This window comes from Triticum urartu, chromosome 5A (assembly GCF_056163025.1).
Source record: "Triticum urartu cultivar PI428250 chromosome 5A, HENAU_Tu73, whole genome shotgun sequence".
Taxonomy (NCBI): domain Eukaryota; kingdom Viridiplantae; phylum Streptophyta; class Magnoliopsida; order Poales; family Poaceae; genus Triticum; species Triticum urartu.
In genome coordinates, this window is record NC_141877.1 from 356,411,302 (window position 1) to 356,417,319 (window position 6,018).

The following is a 6,018-nucleotide window of genomic DNA, read 5'->3' on the forward strand; positions in this document are numbered from 1 at the left end:
ACCGGGTTGGGATATTCATGACCGGAACACAAGCAGCGCTTCATTCTTCGACAGCTGTGGCAACGATCTCCGGTTCAGCAGCGGCAACGGTTGCCGGGGCAGGGGGCCCTGTGCGCCCGCCGGCTCAGGTTCTGTCAGAACTGTTTGATGCATTGGCTGTGCTTATGGCAGAAGTTAATCCGCCAGACCAGGATGCTCATAACACGGAGATTGCAAAGGTAAAGGAACAAATCACCCAGGCCAAGACGGATCTGGCGGCTGAGGACACCAGAATGGCCGCGGAGCGGGCCGCTTTAGACGCACAGGCCTACAGGCTTATGTTGGACCAGAGCGCGTCGCATGAAGTCATGAGGAGGAAGCACCGATCCCGCTTACCTCTGGTTTTCGAGGCCAGAGACCTTTTCAACACTCCAGGACCAAGAACCGGCAATCCGCTGGAGGGGAACCGGGCAGAAGCCCCTGGGACCGGTGCACCGGTTCAGCCCCGTCAGATGAACCCGCCTCATCAAAACACCGTTATACCTCAGGATGCTTTAACACCTCCGGGTCATTACTCCAACCCAATGGACAATCTTGTTGCCATTGCTGCACGGATGGAGGCCATTCCAATTGAAGGTGACTCGCCGCAGGCAGTAGAGACGCGACGGGTCAAGGAACTGCTGAGGATAGCTTTGGCCCAACAGGAAGCGTACTCGTACAGCCGCGACCGGATCCACTCGACCCCCCGTCCAAGCCGGAGCTATAGCAGGCATATGGAGGAACCAGCAGTGTCGAGTAATGAACGACGTGGAGCACCCCGTGGCAACAACCCGACGGGTGGTGCTGATGACGCTCAGGAAGTGGTGAACCGGGCCCGAGCGCGCAGGGAGGCCGAGTTACCCGCACAGCATCAGGCTCGGCAGCTCACGCAGGTTCGTCCAACCATCTTGATCGAACCTGGTGTTGCTTCCAGTTCTTTGGGGGTGCCTTGCCTTATCCCCGCTTTACGCAATGTGCGCCTGCCCAAGGATTTCAAAGGCCCGCGCAAGGTACCAAATTACACGGCGGATCAACCTCCAGAGACTTGAGTGGAGAGCTATGAGATGGCCATGGAGATGTTGGATGTGGATGACACGGCGTGTGCGAAATACTTCACCATGATGCTTGAAGGAACGGCCCGTACTTGGTTAAAAAGCCTGCCAGCTAATTCTATCAGTTCATGGGCCCAATTGCGAGCCCGGTTTACCAACAATTTCAAGGATACCTGTAAACAGCCTATGTCGATAGTGGACTTAGCTGCATGCGTCTAGGAGGAAGGAGAATCAACGACTCATTGGGTGCGCCGGGTTTCACAAGTGTTGCACTCCTCAGACCGCATCAACGCTGACACTGTAGTATTAACCCTAGAAGGCAACTGCCAGTTTGGGCCCCTGAAGTTGAAATTGGGACGGATGAAGCGTCATTGCACCGACATGGGGACCCTCATGGCCGCTTTGGTAAAATATGCTGATTCTGATAGTACCAAGGATCCTGAATCTGATGATGACAAGACAGGGAAGGGGAAGAAGAACAACAACTCCAAAGGTCAGCATCATCATTGGGTAGGCAATGGCGGAGGAGGCAAGCATAAAGCGGATGGTAACATGGATTTTGTGGCTAATACCAACGCATAGGACAATGGCCAGCGGCGCAAGGGTAGGCCAAAAAATCGTAGTGGAGCACCCAACCCTAACCCAAACCACCTGAACTATTTGCTAAGCCAGCCTTGTCCAAGACATGGGATGAAGGAGGAGCCAACAAACCATCTTTGGAAGGATTGCTTTATTATGCAGGAGTTCAAGAATTCTAATAATTTCCGATATGATCACGGATCTGGTGGTGGCTCAGGGTCCGGGCCGGGTTACGGTGGAGGAAGTTCCGGTTTAGGATTTAATGGTAATCCGGGCGGACATAATGGTCAAAATAATCAGAATAACCAGGGTGGTTACAACCAACAACAGCAACAGTCAGGTTACCAGAGCAACCCAAAGAGTTGAGTAGTGGGCAGTACCATGTCTTTACCACTAGCTTGGACAAGCGAGATCGGAAGGTTCAGAGATGGGCAGTCAACTCTATTGAACCGGCCACACCCCGTTATCTACGTTGGTATGAACAACCAATCATATGGAGCAGAGAGGATCACCCACCCCAGGTCGATAATCCGGGTCAGTTGGCTCTGGTGGTGGCGCCTCAGGTGGGAGGTTATAAGTTCACCAAGGTGCTCATGGATGGAGGGAGCAGCATTAACATCCTATACTATGAAACCTTCCGTCGTATGGGACTAACAGATAAGAATCTCAAACCGTCCAATACAGTATTCCATGGTGTACTGCCTGGCAGATCAGCATATCCCGTTGGTAAGATAGCTCTTGAAGTGGCCTTTGGGGATGATCATGATTCCAGGTCGGAGACATTGACGTTTGAAGTGGTGAAAATCCAAAGTCCATATCATGCCCTGTTTCGGCGACTGGCATACGCCAAGTTTATGGCTCGACCCTGTTATGTGTATTTGCAGCTCAAGATGCCGGGTCACAAGGGGACAATAACGGTTCACGGAAGCCGCAAAATCGCTTTGGAATGTGAGGAAGGAGATGCGGCTTATGCAGAGTCGGTTTGTGCCACCGAGGAGTTGAAATACTATAAAGACAATGTTGATCCGGCGGACATGACTCTGTTGAAGAAGCCAACTACGGAGCATGATCCGGCCCTGAAGTTCAAATCGGCAACAGAAACTAAGCTTGTTGACTTCGTACCTGGTGATTCGTCCAAGCAGTTCAGCATCAGTGCCAACTTGGATCCGAAATAGGAAAGCGCGCTCATCGAGTTCATCCGTGAGAATCGGGACATTTTTGCATGGAAGCCCTCTGACATGCCAGGTGTACCGAGGCAACTCGCTGAGCACACACTTAATGTGGATCCTAAATATAAACCGGTGAAACAGTTCCTCCGCCGGTTTAACAAACAAAGACGCAAGGCAATTGGAGAAGAAGTAGCCAGGCTCTTAGCAGCTGGCTTTATTGTTGAAGTTTTTCACCCTGAGTGGATTGCCAATCCGGTGCTAGTTCTCAAGAAAAACGGCACCTGGCGCATGTGTGTGGATTACACAGATCTTAATAAGGCTTGTCCAGCAGATCCTTTTGCTCTCCCCCGTATTGATCAAATTATTGATGCTACGGCGGGCTGTGAGTGTTTAAGTTTTTTGGATGCGTATTCTGGCTATCATCAGATCAAAATGGCAGTTAAGGACCAGGAGAAGACAGCATTTATAACTCCCTTTGGAGCCTTCTGCTATGTGTCTATGCCCTTCGGGCTCAAGAGTGCCCAGGCAACTTACCAACGGTGTGTACAAAATTGTCTTCATAAGCAGTTTGGCCGTAATGTACATGCTTACGTGGATGATATCGTGGTTAAATCCATGGAGAAGGAGACTCTAATTGATGATTTGAGAGAAACCTTTGATAACCTCAGAACATACAAGATGATGCTTAATCCGGACAAGTGTGTCTTTGGTGTACCGGCGGGCAAGCTATTGGGTTTTCTAGTGTCCAACAGGGGAATTGAGGCTAATCCGGAGAAGATCACGGCTATCACCTCCCTGGCTAAACCGAAGTGTATTAATGATGTTCAACGCCTGGCAGGCCGGATTGCTGCGCTAAGCCGGTTTATCAGTCGCCTAGGTGAGAAGGCAATCCCTTTGTATCAGATGTTGAAAAAGACGGATCAGTTTATCTGGAGTCCTGCTGCTGATGAAGCATTTGAGGACTTAAAGCGGCAATTGGCCAATCCGCCTGTGCTCGCTGCTCCCGTTGACAAGGAACCATTACTGCTATATGTTGCTGCTAATGTTTGGGCGGTCAGCGTAGCTATTGTGGTGGAGCGAAAAGAGGCAGGCAAGGAGCATCCGGTTCAACGTCCGGTCTATTATATCAGCGAGGTGCTCATTGAGTCCAAACAAAGGTATCCGCATTGGCAGAAGCTGGTGTATGGAGTTTTTATGGCAAGCCGGAAGCTTAAACAATATTTCCAAGGGCACTCAATTACGGTAGTCAGTTCTGCTCCTTTGGGAGATATCATCCAGAATCGGGAAGCAACTGGCCGGATTGCAAAGTGGGCCATAGAGCCGGGGCCGTACGGTTTGAAGTATGTGCCTCGGACAGTGGTTAAGTATCAAGCACTTGTTGATTTCATCAATGATTGGACGGAAATGCAAGCACCTGAAGAAAAGCCGGATCATACGTATTGGACCATCCATTTTGACGGATCGAGGCAGTTGGAAGGCTCAGGGGCTGGAGTCGTATTAACTTCCCCACGAGGTGATAAGTTTTGTTATGTTCTCCGTTTAATGTTCCCTTGTACTAACAATGCAACTGAGTATGAAGCCTTGCTCCATGGTCTCCGGATGGCTAAGGAGATGAATCTAAGTCGAGTTAAGTGCTTCGGTGACTCGGACCTTGTGGCTTAGCAGGTGTCTGGCACTTGGGACTCCAAGGACCCACTCATGGCAGCATATCGTCGTGAGGTGGATATTGTTGCAGGTTATTTCAGAGGCTATCAGGTGGACCACGTGGACCGGCAGAAAAATGAAGCGGCGGACGCTTTAAGCCGGCTGGGCTCTCAGCGCAAACCGGTCCCGCCCAATGTTTTTCTGGATGTGCTGCACAACCCGTCGGTGAAGATCCCTGGTGAAGAGGATTTGGCTATTCCTGATCCGGAGGCTCAATTGGTAGCAGTTCTTCATGTTATTCCGGATTGGACGCTTCCTTACCTGGCGTACAAGAACCGGGGCGAGTTGCCAGAAGATGAGATTCTGGCCCGGCAGATAATCCGGCGATCCAAGTCCATGGCTATCATCAACGGTGAGTTGCATCATTGCAGTGTATCAGGAGGTTTTCAACGTTGCGTGTCTCCTGAAGAAGGCCATGAAATTTTGCGTGAGATCCACGAAGGAGATTGTGGTCACCACGCCGGTTCAAAGTCTCTGGTGGCTAAACCGTTTCGCCATGGTTTCTATTAGTTAACTGCTCATGCTGATGCGGAGGATCTGGTCAGACGATGTGATGGTTGCCAAAGGTTTTCAAGACGTGCTCATGTACCGGCTCAAGAATTGAGAATGATTCCAATTACTTGGCCGTTTGCGACTTGGGGGCTGGATATGGTTGGGCCTTTCAAAAGGTCCAAAGATAAGAAGACCCACCTCCTGGTGGCGGTCGACAAGTTTACAAAGTGGGTGGAGGCAGAACCTGTTAGCAAGTGTGATGCGGCCACGGTGGTTTAGTTCATCAAAAAGGTGATTTTCCGGTTTGGCTTTCCGCACAGTATTATCACAGATAATGGTACCAATTTGTCCAAAGGTGCTATGAAGGAGTTCTGCGAACGGGAGCACATCCGGCTCGACGTTTCATCAGTGGCACATCCACAGTCCAATGGTCAAGCAGAAAGAGCTAATCAAGATATCTTGAGAGGCATCAAGCCCTGGCTCATGGTTCCTTTGCAGAGAACGCCGGGTTGTTGGGTGGAAGAATTACCATCTGTGTTATGGAGCATCAATACAACACCCAACAGATCAACAGGATACACACCGTTCTTCATGGTTTATGGAGCGGAGGCGGTTCTCCCCAGTGATATCCGTCATGATTCACCTTGTGTCACGGCTTATATTGAAGCGGACAACAAGACAGCACGGCAAGATGCTTTGGACCGGTTGGATGAAGAGCGTGACATCGCAGCCGCCTGATAGGCGATTTACCAGCAAGATCTTCGTCGTTATCACAGTCGCCGAGTCAGAACCAGAGCCTTTCAGGAAGGAGATTTGGTGCTTCGGCTCATCCAAGATCAGACTGGTATGCATAAGCTATCCCCACCTTGGGAGGGGCCTTTCGTGGTCAGCAAGAATCTGCACAACGGGTCGTACTATCTGATCGATATTCGAGAGCATAAGGACTCACGTACATCAGAGGAGGGGACTAGCAGGCCATGGAATATAGCTCATCTTCGGCCTTA